The 20,594-nt window shown below is 37.5% G+C and overlaps 1 non-coding gene across 1 annotated transcript; it reads right to left on the reverse strand.

Annotated features, from left to right (window-relative positions):
* Nucleotides 1-19,275: 19,275 nt before the first annotated feature.
* LOC145566225 (small nucleolar RNA R71) lies at nucleotides 19,276-19,382 on the reverse strand. Its single transcript, XR_014095384.1, has one exon. It is a non-coding gene; the product is annotated as a small nucleolar RNA R71 (small nucleolar RNA).
* Between the last annotated feature and the right edge of the window lie 1,212 nt (nucleotides 19,383-20,594).

The following is a 20,594-nucleotide window of genomic DNA, read 5'->3' on the forward strand; positions in this document are numbered from 1 at the left end:
TGTGTAGATTGGCTCCGCGGCAAATCCCCACATGTCCTCTTCATCATTATCGTGGTTTATTTCTAAGAGTGATTGATCATTTATTGCTATTTTAAGTGGAGAAGCATGTATAGTCATAGGAAGCCCTTAATAGTTCAACCTAATCATTTGATGAAGTGAGGATGGTATCGCACCAAGCTCATGTATCCAAGGACGTCCAAGTAGAAGGTTGAATGTAGGTTTTATGTCCATAACGTGGAATTCAACCATCTTTTGTATTGGACTTGTGGTAATTGGTAGCTTAACAGTTCCACACACCGATCTTCTCGAATTGTCATAGGCCCTAATGCTTTGTGTTGTTGATTGAAAATCTTTTTCTGGATTAAGGCCTAAATATTTTGCAGTTTGCAATGGGCATACATTTACATCTGACCCATTGTCTACCAAAGTTAGAGGGATGTTGTATCCCTTGCCCCCCACAGTTAAATATAATGCATTATTGTGGATAGTGTCTTTTGAAGGCAAATCATCATTAGTGAAAATGATTGATTTGTCAGATTTCTCGCTAGTAAGCAAGCTAACGAGATCTTGATGGTTTGTGTCTGTGCTTACAGACAAATCCGTTAGAGCATTCATAAGAGAATTCCTATGTTCTTTAGAAGTACTTAGGAGTTCTCAAATGCTAACATTCGCCTTAGATTGGCGAAGTTGTTTGACCAATGGATCTTCCACCACAAGTGGAGGTGGTATTGTATTTTACATTTGACTTTGGGTTTGATTTTGTGTGGTCGAAGATCCATTTGGTGGTGGTGCTTGGTAAACTCGCCCAGAACGAGTTAGATGATCTATCTCGCTTGGATTAGTTGTAGGACTCATAAACCAACTTTCTTCTAGAGGCTTTGAGCGTGCCTCCATTTCAAGATGTTCCATGAGTTGAGCTTGATGCCATTGTTCATCCATGGAGAGATTTGATAAGTCTTGTGACTTCCCCAAGAAATGATCCCAATCAAGAGCTCCATTTGTACCATTTTGTAAACAAGATGGAGGTGGGACGGCGGCATACTTAGAGACATATAAGTCTTAAAAGTCGTCGTCCCATAGTCCACATACTTCATTAGTTGCCCCTATGAGTATTATGGATAGAGGTTCTCCTATAGGTGTGATATAGTTCAAAGGATTGAACATATCACTTCCCATATGGTCCTCATTGATGTGAAACACCCCTAAGGGGGATGCATTATTATTAGGTTTAGGCGTGGGAATTCTCCCATCGTCTACCAAATCTTGTATTTTATGCAACGTTCAGTATCGTGTCCATTGCCTCTATGATAAGCGCAATAAGCATTACCATCCTAATTAGTAAATCTTCTTTCTGGTGGAGTGGGTGGTGTTGGTCCTGTTGGTGCAAGTAAACCTTTTTCATTTAATTTCTCTAGCAATTCTTTATAGCTCACAGGAAATGAAGTAAATTTTCTTTCTCTTGTCCATCTTTTCCTAGGATCATTATATTGATTCGTGTTATTGTATTACGTGGAGGCGCAAATACGTCAATAAAGGATGATGTGCTATCATTCCCCTTCTTGTAGATATTTTTAGGTTGATGATGATGATGGGGTTTATTTGTTTTTTCTTTAGCAAGATCATCTTCAATCCTAGTAGCCACTTAATAGACCTTTTGAAAAGTGTCTAAACCAAGGTAACGTAGATGTTTGTTGTACTTTTCATGACAGTTGTCAATGAATTTTTGTACTAATTCGAGTTCGGGTGGCCTTTGGGCAAGGTCGGCCGCCTTTTCTCGCCATCTACCATAGAAATCAAGGAAACCTTCATCGTCGCCTTGCTTTAGCATTTCGAGTTCACGTAGAGTGGATTTGAACTCTACGTTACTCTCATATTGGGTAATGAAAGCCGAAACTACATCTTCCCATGTTGCCTTGAATTTTGGATCTAGCCCATAGTACCACTCTCTTGCGGTTGGGTCTAGAGATAAAGGGAAAGTCAAAGCATAAAGCTTAGGATCAACTCCCTTTAATACCATGGTGCCAGTAAAACACATTAAATGATTTTGTGGATTATTGGTCACCTTAAATATTTGCAAGTCCATAGCTATGAAATTTTTTGGTAAAGCAAGTCCTGCGGGAGGAGCAAACTTTCCTGCGTCGAAGTACTTGTTCCCCATTGTAGAACGAAGAACTAGCTTCTCCAACGACTTTTCTTTGATGGATTATTATTCCATCTTTTCTTGCAAGGCTAAGGCTTCAACATTTTTCTTATTAGCCTTTTCAATTTTCTTAATTCTTTTCTCCTCGGCTTCTTAAGCCTTTTCCTCTCTCAAACGAAGAATCTCCTCTTGAAGTTCTTCAATGGTTGACATTGTTGTTGGACTAGGACTAGTTGTCAAAGAAAAATGGTTTGAAAGGGATTGATCTTTGGATGGTAAACGTAGAAGGCGAGTGCCCGGGAGTCTTCTTTCCCAAGATTGGAAACCGACCCTAAAAAAAGTACCAAAGATTAAGTAAACCGATACGCTTGTTTAGAAGGGGAAGAAAGAAAAAGAAAATGACGCAAGATATATTCGAACGGATAACATCGCCCTTAACAATTCTTGAATAAAGATATCATTTTGACAAGTCAATTTGTTTTTTGGAAAATCAAAATTGATTCGTACAGTGGGTGCGCGCAAGTGATTCAATTGTGCGCGGATGTCGAGCGCAACGAAATGACTTGCGCTGGGAGGGGTCGCGCAACGAAATGAGTTGCGCGTGCCACCTGCTCATATGATTTTTTTTAATTTGAGCGCTTTTTTTAATTTTCCCTTTTTTTTGCATTGTTCTTTTTGTTTTTTTTTTATGTTACCCTTCGAATATGACTCTAAATCACCAAGAGACGACTTTGTAATTGGGAACCTAGACCAAAAAAAAAAGAAGACTATCCTAACATAAGCATGCCACAAGTCAAGATTCACGTATTGCAATTCTAAGGTCGAAAAAGGCTTTGGTGTTCAAGGTACCATATCTTAAGAAACGACGCACAAATCAATCACTCAACGATTTGACCTATGACATCGTCCTCCCAACATTTTGTTGGTGATATGGGTGGGATGATTGTTATTGATTTTGGGATAGAAGCCTAGTGTTGGCAACCCCTAGTCAATGAGCCAATCCCCAATGTTTAAGTGTGTTATACTTATGCATGATGCAATGTTGCTTGTTTGGTTTTTACTTTTGTGCAAAAGGAAGATATTATGCGTTCAAGTCTCGCTCTCTAACTAGAGATTATCCAAGTTAGTTCTCGTTACAACCCATAGGCAACCTGGTGTTAGAAACCTTGGACCATAACTACGAACTAGTCATGTAACCTCTAAGTCCCCAGTGGAGAAGCCACTTTAAGGAGGGTGAACCCGTCTAAGGGATACTCTCCTTAAATGCCCATGGCCCTTTAAAAGCCTAGGACTTTACACTTGTTAGGGTGTATTAGGATTTGAATTCTTGACTGTTTGGGGGACCTTGAATTAGAAATGATTCTATCATACACGCTTTTTTGTAAGGAACAAGTAGGAGTCGCCAATGAGTTTTAGGAAAACCCATAAACCTCGTTCATGCCTTCCTCCCAAGTAGAGTTCAAGGGATATTTAGCATGAATCATAAGTTTACCCATGCCCAAATTGGTCTACATAAACCAGAAATGAGTTCGGGAGCGAGGGTACTAAGATAACGTTCCCTTTAGAGGGGAATCACGATCCTAGCCCGAGTGCGGCCTCTACTAGCTCTTCCTTTGCACAATTTCATCACCAAACAATATATGCAACGTGATACCTAAAACTATGCTAGTTGATTTTATTTACACACATCAATTCACGTAGAAATTACATCGTAAGGTCGTTATTCTTATTTAATTAAATTCGTGAAAAGAACAAGAAAATAAACAATATTCGCCCTGGCTTAAGTGATCAACCAACAATTATTTTATTCAATTCTAATCTTTATTTAACGAAAGATACTATATGGAATTGACTAATTAAATATTTTAAAGGTGATCAAACAACACTAATTAATTAATTAAGATTCTTTTAAACAAGAAAATAAATGTGATTTAACTAAGTGCTCGGGAATTTACCACTTCTCTTTGCTAGATCTCCATTTAGAACACTTATGGATTCCTTCTTGTTGGGGAACCTCCACCGTAGTAACAAAGTATCAAAGGGGTGAGTGTTTAGGACAAGAGGGTTAGGAAGCACTGACAAGGGAATAAACGCGTCGTCAATTGTCTATCCCTAGATCAAATACAATTTATACAACCTAAACAAACCTAATACGAGTATAAGGCAAGCATAGGGGTCGAACCATAGAGAACGGTAAACACCACCAAATGTTATCAACAATTAAGCTAGTCCGGAATAGGGGATAAATAAACTAAAGTCTAAAAATGCTAAAACAAGAAATAAAACATTAAGGGAAATAATTTAGGTATAGCATTCACTTGAACATAAACAAAGGCATAGAAATTGAATTAATTATGAACTAAACATGCTCGAATATCGAAATTAAGAATCCAATCTAGCCGCCTTCCGGGGTCAATTGGCTTCTCCTAACATAGCCTCTATGTTTCCACATTAGAACCATATACTAGGAGGTACTATTAAATAACAATCGATAGTAATTAACCTTAACTAAGTCAACTTCCGTTTCTTGTTAGCAAAGATTCACCTTTAATCAACCAACAATGTGCACTTGCAAGAAGATTAAAGAATATCAAGCATATAAAGACTTTAATCACAAATAAATCAATTCTAAACCCTAGAACATGCTCAAGGTCCAACTACACCACAACCATCCCCTTAATGGGGAAATTACTCACTAATCATGATAATAACAAGATTAATCAACAAATAATAAAGAATCAACATGATCAACAAGCAATAGCAACAACTAAAATAATAATCAAAATAAACAAATAAAAATAGAGGAGAGAGAGTAAGAAATTGCTCATTAATTGAAGATGAAGGTCTACAAAGGATTGAACAAGCTCCTTCTTCAAAATCCAAGTTCATTAATGAAGAAAACCTCACTTTCTCTCTCTATCAAAGAAGACTAATCCTAATCTAACCTAAAACTAAAACTAACTAGAGAGAGGAATAGATAGTTATTGAATGTCCTCCTTAATTACCCCAAAAATTGGGTATTTATACTAAGCTAATAAAACTAGGAAAAGAAAATAAAAATAAAAAGGAAAATAAAATAAGAAAACTAAAATAAAAATAAAGGAAAGAAAATAAGAAAAAGTTAAAAGAAAAAGGAAATAAAAAAATAAAAGAAAAAGAAAAAAGAAAACCAAAACCCCCAAAACTATCAGCTACCCCCGATTTCCATTCATCACCATCAAACGTTTTTTTTTCTTTCTTCTTGGCTGCTCTGATTCGATTCTCCTACCACCATCATCACGCATCAAAGTAATCAATCATCACCGCTTATCATCATCATCTTCATCAAGCATCCAAGATCGTGGCCGTCCAATTTTCTTTAAAACTCGCGTGCATAGCTCGTGAAGCGGTTCGGTCGAACCATGGGTTGGTTCGGTCGAACTACGGGGTTGGTTCGGTCGAACCATGGGTATGTTCGACCACTCCTCTTCGATTAACGAAACCCACAAAGTCTCTGACTCGAACTTCGGCCGAACTTCTTAATGGGTTTGCTCGAACTTGATTAATTTGCAATTTGTTCTGATTTGCTTAATTGAGGGTCGAATTGCTTGTGCGAATTGGTTGCTTAATTGTTGTTGTAATTGATGCTGGTGGTGGCTGCTCTGTTGCGCGGTGGTTTTGGTTTGGTTTGGGTTGTGGTGGTGCGGCTGCTGTGTTGCGCGGTGGTTTTGGTTTGGTTTGGGTTGTGGTGGTGCGGCTGCTGTGCGTGAAGGTGGTGGCTGGTGCTGGTGAATTCGGGGCTAATGGGTTGGTTGATGTGGCTGCACGGATTGGTACGGGGGTGATTGGTGGTGTTTGTTGGTGGCAGCAGGTGAGTACGGTTGTTGTTGCTGCTGGTGTGAGAATAAGGGGTTAACTGGTGGTGAGTGGTGTTGTGTGGCTGTTTTGGGCAATTGCGGGTTGGTGGTGGTTGATTGGTGGCAGCAGGGGAAGAGTGTTGTTGCTTGGGGTGGTGTAGGATAAGGGGTTAACTGGTGGTGAGTGGTGTTGTGTGGCTGTTTTGGGCAATTGCGAGTTGGTGGTGGTTGATTGGTGGCAGCAGGGGAAGAGTGCTGTTGCTTGGGGTGGTGTAGGATAATGGAGGGTGCGGTGATGGATAAGGGGCAGCAGGTTTGTTTGGCGTTTGACTCAACTTGGAACCCGAACCCACTTGACATAAAACCCGAACCCCTACACACAAAACCGAGGAGAAATCAAGACAAAAAGGAATGAAATAAATAAATTAGGAATAAAATAAAGTAAAATAGAAAAAGAGAAATAACACTAAACTAATAAAAATTAAATAAAACTATACAAGTAAATAAAATCAAATAAATAACAAAATAAACTTAAAACTAATAAAAATTAAACAAAAACTATACAAGCAAATAAAGTAAAAATAAAATACGAAAATAAACTAAAGCTAATAAAATAAAGAAAATAAACTAAAATGCTCCAAAATTACCGAATAAACAAGAAACTTTATTAAAAAGAAAACAAGAGAAAGAAAGGGGAAATAAGATAAAATAAACACGAAAATGACTCTAAAACTACTCCCTAAGAGTGACATAAATGTCACTCATCAAATTCCCCCAAGCTAAACCTTTGCTCGTCCTCGAGCAAAGCTAAGGCAAAAGAGAACAAGATGGAATTATTTAAAGCAAAAGAAACAAAATAGAAACAAAGAGAAAGAATGTACACTAACTCACTGTCGTAGGAATCACGGATGCATTTAGCGTATGCATCAAGCCCTTTAAACCCCTATGTCGCCAAAGAGGACGAGTAAGCTCTCGTGAGGGTTTCCTAAGAGGTTTAACCCACAACTCTCGACAAAACATAACATTCAAGGCAAAGGTGAAATCAAGAAAACTCGAGTTTTGATATTTCAAACCAAACACAAACAATGGGTTAAATGCACAAGAATACAAACCTTTCTAGACATTAAAGGTAGCCAAGCAAAAGAATAGTTAAGGTTGGTACACACATAAAGCATGCAAAGGGTAGAGAACTTAGAGGGACTTACACTCCTCCTTATCTCCAACCAAACTCCTGCATCCTCACTAGTTTTGCATCCACTTTTAAGGTGATATCTCGAGATTCCTCGAAGGAATCGGAAGAAATAATCAATGAAAAACATTTAGGCTACCCGACATCTTGGCATTGATAGCTCGCTCAATAGGCTTGGCTTGATTACCCTCCATCGGTAGTAACTAAACCTCACTAAGGTCAAAAGGTCTTAAAAAGGGTTGAAACGTTTAGGCTAGGGTAAAGGGTGTGGAAATAAATTTGGAAATTGGTGGTAAACTTAGAAGTGAAGCAAGGTTGATCATTCCTCAATTCAAATTCAATAAACTACCAACTTTCAAATAAAAAATTCTAGCAACACCTCCCCCAAGCTTATTCTTTTTCAACCAAACAACAAATATTTTTGTATTTTCTCAATATTTTCTTCTTTTTTTTTTTCATTTCTTTTTATTCTTTGCTCTCGCCTCTTTTAACTTTGAGCGGCTTTTTCTTTCATTTCCTTTATTTTCTTCTCATTTACTCAACCCATTCAACATAACAAATATAAACACAAGTACCAAAATTTGAGTTTTTTTCACTTCTTTTTCATTCTTTTTTCTCACTTTCATTAACCAAAAATACAAATCAAGTCCCAAGAATGCTTCACAAAAACTAATAAAGGTGAAAATAAAGCAAAGGTCCATTGGTTTGTAATGTGGTTATGCCAAAGAAGGGAAAATGGCTCAAATTGGGTTACTAAATGAGCAAATGCAAAAGAAAAATAAAGGAAAAGAAAATAATAAAACAAAACAAAAATCCTAATTGCCTTCGTCTTCCCCTAGGTTGGTTCGGTCTCGATCTTGGGTAGATTAAGCCAAATTCTCGATATAAGCTAGCAATGCCAAGGATCCAAACGCCACACATGCAAGAAATGTAGAAGGCTAGAACAAAATAGACACATCCTCACAAAAATGACGGTAGTGGAGTAGCAAAAATCACCTTTAAAGCTTCAACTAGCTAGAGAGCGGCAACCATCTTACCACAAACCAAGTGAGCTAAGGTCTCATAGCCCTTAAGTTCTACTACCTTGGCAATGTTATATGTGTGAACCAACCTCGACATTCAAGTGCATGAAAACCTCTAACAACTAGCAAAGAGGGTATTCTAGGTGCTAAAGCCCAATTATGTCCAAGTTTAAAACAAAACATTTTGAAACTTGCCTTGAATGCCATGGAAAGACACTATACACACAAATATTCACAAAACCAACAATACTCAAGAATGCATATACAATAGTGCAATATGAAAGCATGATCAATCAAAACTACATATACCAAAAGTCAACTCAATAAGGCGCTCATGGCCATCCAAACATAGAAAACCAATCTCAATAATAGACTTTGGCAAGTATGAGAGAAATAAATCAAGCAATCATGAGACTATGGATTAAGAAACCACCAAGAGATATAGATAACCCCCCCAAGCTAGCGAATAGCTACTCCCCCAAGCTAGAATGGAGCATTGTCCTCAATGCTCAAAATAAAGGCACAAAGGGTGGGTGGGAGGGGAAGGAAGAAAACTCATTCACACAACAATTCATAATCATACAATCCAAATGCAATTAAGAAAGCAAATCCAAGATGAGGGAAGAAGGAAAGAGTAAACCAAATGTGAGGTGGGTGTTGAAACCCGCAATTGAGCACATTGTCCACAATTTCATCTAATTCCTCGTCTTCGTTGCTTTTCCAAATGCAAGCAATCATTGGTGTGCTTCTTCTCAAGGAGCTCAATCCAAAATCCTTGCACATGAGTATATGCATCGAGTACCTATACACATAGACAAGAGAGTAAACAAAAATGAGAAACAAAAAGAAAGAAAAAGAAAGCAATAAAACACGGGTTACTTCCCGCAAAGGCTTGCTTAACGTCCAAGCATGACCAATCTAGTAAATAACCCGACAAGGAACGCAATAGCTTGTCATATGCACCGGCAAACATATCAAGAAATAGAGCATACGCGATGCTCATATGACAAGCAAACATAAAGTACAAGGAGACTTTATGCTTGAGAGAAGGGAGAAAAGAAAAAGTAAAAGAATCAAAAGAAAAATAAAGAAAATAAGAAGAAAAAGTAGAAGAAGAAAAAGAAAATTCCTCACAAAAATATTTTTGTTTGGCATTATAACTCTTTTCCTCATCAACAATGAAAGGGTTAGGGGCTTTGGAAGCTTGAAAAGGAAGAGGATCCCTAAGAGGTTCTTTGAGAAAAGAAGGGAGGAACAAGGGATAGTAAGAGATATGGTTAAACCTTTGGGATAAAGGTGTATGAGAAAGGCAAAAAGGGGTAGCTAATCCCTCATCACAAGATCTCACATCACTAATGAGGGAATGAAAATCAATCATGGAATCCTCAAATGAAGAACCCTCATGTTCTACATCTCCCTCAAGCTCAAAAACTCCAAATGATTCAATCTCAACCTCCTCTTCACAACCTTGAACAGCATCTCCCTTAAATTTCTCAAAATCAAGAGTGAATGGGGGCAAATTTCTCTCAAACTCATCTCTTTCTAATGAAGCCGGATCAATGAACTCACTCATAAGGTTATGGGCTACCGTTTGAAACTCAAGAAATATTTGGGCCATAATCTCAAATGAGTCCAAATCATCATGGATAGACGAGTCAAAAGCTTGCTCATTGGAATCATCTAGGGGACTATGGGACACACCTTTAGAATTCATGCAAAAATCGGATGCAATATGAGAAAGAACATGCACTTCATCATCATTAGAATGTACCTCATTACATTGAGCTATAGAGGGAGGGGAGTTGAAATCATGCATTACATGGTCACTATGGGGAGCATCAAGCACATCATGGGAATTCATATTAGACAAATCATGACAATTAGCATCAACATTAAAAGCATGAGAATCCCGAACATAAGTCTCATGATTGGCCCTCTCCCAATCATAATTATCCCTAGCTAACCATGAATAGAAATCCCAAGCTTCATCCAAAGACATGTCTTGAAATTTACCATTTAACATATTATCAACTACTCCTCTAAAATTCTCATTTAATCCCAAATTGATGATTTCACAATAATCACCCTTGGTTAAACCTTTAACACCATCTAGGAAATCCTCAAGTCTATTGAAATACACCCAAAACGGTTCATTATCAAATTGAGGAATAGAAATATAAGCCATTTTTTTCTCAAACAAAACAAAGAGAACAAAAACAAATCAAAAGAAAATATAAACAATGGACTAGTCTCAATAAGATAACATGACGGTAATGGAAGCCGTTCCCCGGCAACGGCGCCAATTTGACAAGGGAATAAACGCGTCGTCAATTGTCTATCCCTAGATCAAATACAATTTATACAACCTAAACAAACCTAATACGAGTATAAGGCAAGCATAGGGGTCGAACCACAGAGAACGGTAAACACCACCAAATGTTATCAACAATTAAGCTAGTCCGGAATAGGGGATAAATAAACTAAAGTCTAAAAATGCTAAAACAAGAAATAAAACATTAAGGGAAATAATTTAGGTATAGCATTCACTTGAACATAAACAAAGGCATAGAAATTGAATTAATTATGAACTAAACATGCTCGAATATCGAAATTAAGAATCCAATCTAGCCGCCTTCCGGGGTCAATTGGCTTCTCCTAACATAGCCTCTATGTTTCCACATTAGAACCATATACTAGGAGGTACTATTAAATAACAATCGATAGTAATTAACCTTAACTAAGTCAACTTCCGTTTCTTGTTAGCAAAGATTCACCTTTAATCAACCAACAATGTGCACTTGCAAGAAGATTAAAGAATATCAAGCATATAAAGACTTTAATCACAAATAAATCAATTCTAAACCCTAGAACATGCTCAAGGTCCAACTACACCACAACCATCCCCTTAATGGGGAAATTACTCACTAATCATGATAATAACAAGATTAATCAACAAATAATAAAGAATCAACATGATCAATAAGCAATACCAACAACTAAAATAATAATCAAAATAAACAAATAAAAATAGAGGAGAGAGAGTAAGAAATTGCTCATTAATTGAAGATGAAGGTCTACAAAGGATTGAACAAGCTCCTTCTTCAAAATCCAAGTTCATTAATGAAGAAAACCTCACTTTCTCTCTCTATCAAAGAAGACTAATCCTAATCTAACCTAAAACTAAAACTAACTAGAGAGAGGAATAGATAGTTATTGAATGTCCTCCTTAATTACCCCAAAAATTGGGTATTTATACTAAGCTAATAAAACTAGGAAAAGAAAATAAAAATAAAAAGGAAAATAAAATAAGAAAACTAAAATAAAAATAAAGGAAAGAAAATAAGAATAAGTTAAAAGAAAAAGGAAATAAAAAAATAAAAGAAAAAAGAAAAAAGAAAACCAAAACCCCCAAAACTATCAGCTACCCCCGATTTCCATTCATCACCATCAAACGTTTTTTTTTCTTTCTTCTTGGCTGCTCTGATTCGATTCTCCTACCACCATCATCACGCATCAAAGTAATCAATCATCACCGCTTATCATCATCATCTTCATCAAGCATCCAAGATCGTGGCCGTCCAATTTTCTTTAAAACTCGCGTGCATAGCTCGTGAAGCGGTTCGGTCGAACCATGGGTTGGTTCGGTCGAACTACGGGGTTGGTTCGGTCGAACCATGGGTATGTTCGACCACTCCTCTTCGATTAACGAAACCCACAAAGTCTCTGACTCGAACTTCGGCCGAACTTCTTAATGGGTTTGCTCGAACTTGATTAATTTGCAATTTGTTCTGATTTGCTTAATTGAGGGCCGAATTGCTTGTGTGAATTGGTTGCTTAATTGTTGTTGTAATTGATGCTGGTGGTGGCTGCTCTGTTGCGCGGTGGTTTTGGTTTGGTTTGGGTTGTGGTGGTGCGGCTGCTGTGTTGCGCGGTGGTTTTGGTTTGGTTTGGGTTGTGGTGGTGCGGCTGCTGTGCGTGAAGGTGGTGGCTGGTGCTGGTGAATTCGGGGCTAATGGGTTGGTTGATGTGGCTGCACGGATTGGTACGGGGGTGATTGGTGGTGTTTGTTGGTGGCAGCAAGTGAGTACGGTTGTTGTTGCTGCTGGTGTGAGAATAAGGGGTTAACTGGTGGTGAGTGGTGTTGTGTGGCTGTTTTGGGCAATTGCGGGTTGGTGGTGGTTGATTGGTGGCAGCAGGGGAAGAGTGTTGTTGCTTGGGGTGGTGTAGGATAAGGGGTTAACTGGTGGTGAGTGTTGTTGTGTGGCTGTTTTGGGCAATTGCGGGTTGGTGGTGGTTGATTGGTGGCAGCAGGGGAAGAGTGCTGTTGCTTGGGGTGGTGTAGGATAATGGAGGGTGCGGTGATGGATAAGGGGCAGCAGGTTTGTTTGGCGTTTGACTCAACTTGGAACTCGAACCCACTTGACATAAAACCCGAACCCCTACACACAAAACCGAGGAGAAATCAAGACAAAAAGGAATGAAATAAATAAATTAGGAATAAAATAAAGTAAAATAGAAAAAGAGAAATAACACTAAACTAATAAAAATTAAATAAAACTATACAAGTAAATAAAATCAAATAAATAACAAAATAAACTTAAAACTAATAAAAACTATACAAGCAAATAAAGTAAAAATAAAATACGAAAATAAACTAAAGCTAATAAAATAAAGAAAATAAACTAAAACGCTCCAAAATTACCGAATAAACAAGAAACTTTATTAAAAAGAAAACAAGAGAAAGAAAGGGGAAATAAGATAAAATAAACACGAAAATGACTCTAAAACTACTCCCTAAGAGTGACATAAATGTCACTCATCAAGCACAAGTTCACAAGTATGCTGCCAGCGTTTTAGGTTATTTTCCGTGTGTTTAAGCCTCGGATTAGGGTATTATTTATAGGGAATGATTAGGTCTAGGGTTAAGAGCATTCTGCCGCAACAGGTGTTGCGCGCAACTGGATAAGTTGCGCGCGACAGTCACGCGCAAGTGAATAAGTCGCGTGCGGATGATGCGCGCAGTTATTTGTCTTGCACGCAGCTCTATGGAAAGAATCGATTTTCCAATATTTTGATATTCTGAATCTTTCGCAAGCGCATCTACAGAAGTTGTGCAGAGTGCTGCGCGCGACAGTTGAGCGCGACTTTGTGAGATACGCGCGACATTTTTTGCGGCAGCTTAAATTTTAACCTAGACGCTCCTAAATCCGTCATTATTGGGTTTTAAGCACGGGCTTAAGCCTAATTATGATCGGGTTAAGTTAATTGGACCTTGTATTGGTCTTGTTCTTTTATTCGGGCTAGTCTTTTGTGTTTTGTGGCTTAACCAGTTATCCATAAGTATTCTTCACTTTGATCCAACGTGAAGATGGCTTTATTTATCGTCATTGCACTTCCTGTCGGGACAAGAGGCCAAAAGAAGATGTCTACACCCTAATACAAGTATAGGGGCATGTAAAGGGTCGAACCACTATGGAAGCTCACTCATTTAACATCAATTTTCACTAATGCAAGAGTAAAAAGGGGAGTGTTTTTGTTGGTTTTTGAATAAAGAGCACTAAAACTACAAATAAGCAAAGACAATGATGATTAAAATCAAGAGAGAGCGACGCTAGGGATACGGGGTGTCAGACATGTTTAGAAAGAGGGGAACAATAATGATTATCATGATGAACATGCCAAAGAACACATGTTTCTACCTAAACAATTCATTCCCATGCAATATTCTATGCAAATCAATGAAAAAGGTCTCTAATAATTAGGATCATTCTCATGCATCAAATTAGATATAATTAAATCAAGAGAATAAAGAAGCACAATCCATAAAACTCCACTTTAATAACTCATTCTCATGCAATCATTAAAATAGAGATGATCATAATCTAGTTTAAATCACTTTCATGCATTTAAACTAGAAAACATCAAATAAAGTGCTACAATAATCATAAACTATCAAAAATCATGTCTTTCATCAATTTATTGCATGAGTTCAATTCAACCATCATCATTCATCTAATATCAACACATATTTTCCACCCCCTTCCCCTAGCTAAGAAATTAGCCTAGAGAAGGGAGATTAAACATAATATCAAAACTAGAAATAAACTCAAGAAACACAAAAGAAAACATCATTAAGAACAATGAAATCAATAATAACTAGATGAACTAATAAGATTAATGAAAATAAGCAACAATAAAGCAAATAAATAAAGCCAAAAGAAAGGATTAGAGATTACTAAAGAGAGGATTAATGAAAGATGAAAACTTGAAGTGTTGCTTGATTTAAGATTAAACTTGACCAAAGTTGAATACAATAACAGAAACTTGAGTAATAATCCACTTTCTCTCTCTAAGATTAGGGCTAAATGTTGATAAGATAAAAGATGATTACAAACTTGAATAAGGAGCTATTTATATGCATCACAAAAGACATAATTAAAACACAAAGGAGAGCTCTGTAGCACGCAGCCGTGCTTTCTCTAATCTGGGTACGGAGTTGCTTAACCCAGTAACCCGCGCCCGCGGCTGAAAGTAAGAGAGGCCTCTTCTGCTAAGGAGAGGCCACGGTCTGGGATCAGGGGAAAAGAAGGTGCCTCGATAAGCTGCGCCCGTGGCTCTAGGTGCCGTGCCCACGGGCCAAGGAGGAGAGACCTCTTCTAGGGCGCGGCACGACATCTCCGAGTTCCTGGTCGTTTTTCAGCAAAAAGCGTCGCGCCCGCGACTCCAGCATGTCCATAAAACACTCCTTGAACATCTCATTTCCCTTTCATAGCTCAACATGCATCCATAGGTTCAAAAGGGCCAACAACCTACAAAACAACGAAGAAACACTAAGAGAACCAAAGAAAAAGGGGAAAAAGGAAGGGAAACACGAGAAGAGATACGAGAAAACAAAAACTAAGGTAAAATGCTTATAAAAGGCCCAAACAAGTGCAAATGAGGGGAGAATCCTTAGAGAAAAAGGATAAAAGAGTGGCATAAATGCCACTCATCACGCGACACGGCAGAATGTACCCTATCATGGTGCTGAACACTGCGTAATGGTGCCCAACGCCGTGACACGTCAAGATCTGCCGTGGGGCGGCTGTCAGGAAATTTGACTGGTGCCTTTTTTTTCTTTGTTCGCAATCAGGTAATTCAATTTTTCCTACCGGACAGACCTGAATGCGACATTAAAAAGTCTATGCTTATGCAAAAATGCCAAATTAATCAAAAGAATACTTTTCAAGAATCTTTCAAGTCTCATCCACTCATCTTAATTAAATACCAATCACTCAAATCGATAAATAATCAAGAATCCTCTCTAGTGGAAAAGCCAAGTTGTAGGTGTCGTTAGAAGTGCACCTACGTTAATCATGTGTGAATATGCTTGGCACTCATAGGAAGTGGAAATTGACATTATACGATTTGGGACAAGGAAATTAGGGATCCGCCAACAAGTTTTTAAGGAACTTGTAAACGGTTCGCGGATCATTTAAGGCAACCACGATAAAGGGACAACAAAAGGCAGTAACGATTGACCCGTTAAGGTTACACCCCATTCATAATCCTTGAGATACTACCTCCATATGGTTCAGAACCACGAAAAGAGGATCGAGGATGATGGTACGAAGTGAGTCATGGAGTCACATTCGCCCGTATTGGCCTCTACTCGATTCTTATTGTGAAAAGTGATTCCTACGATTTAAAAGGTATACAAACAAAATATTCAATTCGCTCCAAACTATTATTATGCTAAATTGGTTGAATATTACTTCAACACATAATTCTATAATATTAGTGATCACTTGAATTAAACCATAAGATTAAAAAGGAACCTAAACCGGTCGTCCTAATTATCTTCTTAGGCGTGATTTTCAATTACATATTCCTTTTAAAGAAGTAATATGGTGATCATAAATAATAATAGAGTAAATATTAATAATGGAATTAATTTAACAATAAATCCAACAATATAAAATTGTTAGAAAAATAATAGAAATAAAAGGAACATGATTCCTTACTTTTATTTTGCTTACTTGAAACTACAAAACAATAAACGAGTTACTTCAAGGAGATAAATAAAACAATAATTAAAATTAAATTAAATAGAGTTGATGTGGGGCCAAACCCTCAAACAATTCTACCTATCACGCCTTGGTTTAAGGACAAAACCTCGGGTAAAGTACGGACTTTTTGGAGTGCTGAAGGATGGTATTTTGAGAGAATAAGGTAGGCTAGTGTTTAGGCGAGAGCATAGAAGAGAGAAGAGGATTCTAATTAATGCCCCAAAAAATAGAAATGAAGGGGTATTTATAGGGAAAATGAGTAGAGGGAACACACAAAACCCTAAAAAGATAAAAACGCTAAAAAATAATGCCGCAACACGGCAGAATATGCCATGAAATGGTACACTATTGTGTGACGCGGGGGACTTTGGTGTGACGTGGGACAGATTTGACCTACAAAGGATTAAGCGCGTGAAGTCCGACACACGGGGAAAACACAGGAATTTCCCATGTCACGGCATGAGCACTGTGACACGGTAAAATATGCTGTGAGGCGGCAAGGTTTCTCGTGCCGCGACATTTGTTTACGTGACACGGTGGGTTTTATTCCCATGTTTACGTCCAGATTCACTTTAACCCTAATTACGCTCAACATTTTTAAGTGTCGTTTCATAATTTCGGGTTAATTAGGTTTATTAATTATTAATTGGGCCAAAATAATAAATAATATGAAATGAATAAAAAGGTTTGGGCCAAAATAATAAATGATATGAAATGAATAAAAAGTTTTAGGCCATAATATAAATTTGACTATGTTTTGACTAAACATTAGGACTGATTCGTTGACTGAGTTTGATTGAATATGAATTTTAAGCACTTTCGGGATTAAATACTCAACCCGACCAATAATAGCGATGAAAGGTTGTTCATCATCGGGTTTGGTTTAAGGAAGACATTTTTAGGTGTCTACAGAAAATTGTAGGTGTTGTCCGAAGTGCGCCTACGTTAAGCATGTGTGAATATGCTTAGCACTCATAGGAAGTGGGAATTGACATTATACGATTAGGGACAAGGAAAGTAAGGAGCTGCCAACAAGTTTTTAAGGAACTTGTAAACCGTTCACGGATCATTTAAGGCAACCACGATAAAGGGACAACTGAAAGACAACAATGATTGACCCGTGAAGGTTACACCCCATTAAAATCAATGAGATTACTAACTCCATATGGTTCGGAACCACGAAAGGAGGATTGGGGGTACGAAGTGAGTCATGGAGTCACTTTCGCCCGTATTGGCCTCTACTCGATTCTTATTGTGAAAAGTGATTCAAGCGATGTCAAAGGCATGCAAACAAAATATTCAATTCGCTCCAAACTATTATTATGCCAAATTTGTTGAATATTAATGCAACACAGAATTCTAGAATATTGGTGATCACTTGAATTAAATAACAAGATTAAAAAGGAACCTAAACCGGTCGTCCAAGTTATCTTATTAGGCGTGATTTTCAATTACATATTTCCTTTAAACATGCAATATGGTTATCATAAATAATAATAGAATAATCATTAATATTTGAAGCAATTTAACAATAAATCCAACAATATAAAATCGTTACAAAAATAATAGAAATAAAAGGAACATTTTTACTTACTTTGATTTTGCTTTCTTGCAACTATAAACAATAAACGAGTTAGTAACTTCAAGGAAATAAATAAAACAATAACAAAATTAAATTAAATAGAATTGATTTAGGGCCAAACCCTCAAATAGTTCTACCTTTCACGCCTTGGTTTAAGGAAAGAACCTCGAATAAAGTACGGACTCCTTGAAGTGCTTAAGGAAGGTATTTTGAGAGAATGAGTGATATATCCATTTTATATAGAATTTTACCCCCATCCCTTGGTCATAATTGGTAGTGTTTTTGGATCTTTAGAGCCACTTTTATTATAAATTGGTGTTTTCTAGTGTTTTCGTAGTTTTGGTTGAGTTTTGTAGGGATTTGTACCTTTAGAGTATTTTTCTGGGATTTTTATGGAGCAACTACGAGCATTGGAGGAGCACGACCAGTTTTTGTAGCCCAGGGCCGGTTAGAGTTATCAAACCGGTGATTAAGGGCTCAACATTGTGATACCGAGGCATTTGGACCGAGTATTCAAGACTCGAAAGAGGAAATCCGGATTAGGCCGAAGGATCGGAGCCCAATCAAGAAGTCGAAGATAGCCCAAGAGCTTCGCCCGGCCGTACATGGCTCCGCCTTAAGTCGCACCCGGCCGGGCGGGGCAAAAGAAGAATTAAGCATCCCTTTGCCCGAGCTCGCGCCAAGCCAGGCGCGAGAAACGTACCTGATCGAAAAAAAGCAGGCCCGATCAAGCGGTGTGACGCTCGACCGGGCTCGTGTTTCTGAGGAGTTGATTACGGCGAGTTTCATAGTTTTAATTAGGAGTAATTAAGTGTTTGGTATAAATACGATTTAGTTTTTATAGTTTTGATTACCTCTTCTCTTAGGCTTTCTCTCTCTACTTAGTTATTTTCTCTCTCTTAATTTCTCTCTACAACTTCACTCTTGTTCTTGATTCAACTCTTTATTTCCGTTAATTTTGGTAACGATTTTGTCTCTATTAATCTCAGCAATTTTATTTCTTAATTTTATCATCGCCGAGACCCTCCAACTAATTCTAGTGATTCAGAAGTTCCTTCAGACTCAGAGATGTCGGCACCTAGGAAGCTCAGCGATTATTCGCAGCCGACGCTGACAGATTTTCCACACCTTACTATCATATTTTCCACTTTGGCTCATGATGGAGTGCAATTTGAGATTAAACCCCAATTTATCACGATGATAGAAAGGAAGCAATTCAGTGGAGCTAAGGGTGAAGACCCAAATCTTCATATTGCAGACTACTGTCAATATTGTAATACCATCAGGCAATCAGGGGTCACATAGGACAAAATCAGGGAGATTCTCTTTCCTTTTTATTTATGTAGAAAAGCTAAATCATGGTATAATGGATTAAATAGAATTGCACTTGGAATAACTAACTTCGAGACTCTTGTTTTAAATTTCTATAATAAATATTACCCTGCAAAGAGGACAACTTTGCTAAGAAGCGCAATTTAAAACTTTGCCCAAGAGCTAGATGAAACTTTGTATGAGGCTTGGGAAAGATTCAAGGATCTATAGAGGGAGTGTCCCCACCATAATTTAGCGTAGTGGCAGTTGATCCAAGCCTTCTATAATGGGATTGGAAATCCATCTTGAACGATATTAGATTCTGCAACAAGTGGGAGGTTTATGAGCCTTAATGTTGATGATGAAGGTCAAGTTATCGAAGATATGGCAATCCACAATTCCCAATATGGGAATCCTAGAGGCTTTGCTAACAAAGGGAAACATAGTGTAGACTCTGTATCCTTTTTTGACAAGAGGAAAATGTAGGTCGCTATCTCCCATCCTAGAGCCAAACTAAATTTGTAAACACACGACAAACCTAATACGAGTATATGGTAAGCCAAGGGTCGAACCCAAAGGAATGAGTAGGTGCAAGCTATAGCCTATGTCAAGCTAGTTCGAAGAATGTAGATGGTAATGGTTGGTAACTAAAGTATCAAGAAACTAGACAAATCGAGAAATTTAATATGCTAAACACTAGGGATATAGGTTCCACATGCAAGCTCAATGATTATGCTAATTGATAGATCACTCAATCGATTCAACATCACAAAGGACAAACAATAGTTGCAATCAAAGGAATCTAAAAGCTATCTCCTATAAGCCAAGCTAGGGTTCACTATGAATGGCTAACTAGGAAAAATCACAATCTAATTCAATCAATTAAAGGAATTCTCAAATCAAGGGTTCATGTCATTGAAATTTGCAATGCAATCTAGATTAATCTTATAGGTTTATCACTTCTAGTCTAATTAATCACATGCACAACTATGTCAACCAATTTAATTGCAACAACTCAATCAATTTAGTACCATCAACTAGGAAAAATCATCCATCAAGCATGCTTCCCCTTCTCCCTAGAACTAATCTACTCACTGATTATAGTGAAATATAGAAACAAAACAAATTCTCTCAAAATCATATTCATTTCAAGCTAAATAAAAAGGAAAATCAATCAATCAACAAATTCTAGAACAAAGAATGTAATCTCAATCAAAATTAAAGAAACTAGAAGGAATTTCATTGAAAGGAAATCAAAGGAAAGAATTCTTACAAATTTTCATTGAATTGAAGAAAGAATTTCAAGATCCAATTGAAATCTAAGATCAAATTCAAGTACAAATCAAGTAAATCCTAAGCTTCTCTCTCTACTTTCTCTCTCTACTATTTCTGGAAAAATAATCTCTCAAGTTCAAATATTCAGTCGTCCCAAAAACAGAAAGTCAAAAGCTATAAATAGAAAAACG

This window comes from Chenopodium album, chromosome 1 (genome assembly GCF_948465745.1).
Source record: "Chenopodium album chromosome 1, dcCheAlbu1.1, whole genome shotgun sequence".
Taxonomy (NCBI): Eukaryota; Viridiplantae; Streptophyta; class Magnoliopsida; order Caryophyllales; family Amaranthaceae; genus Chenopodium; species Chenopodium album.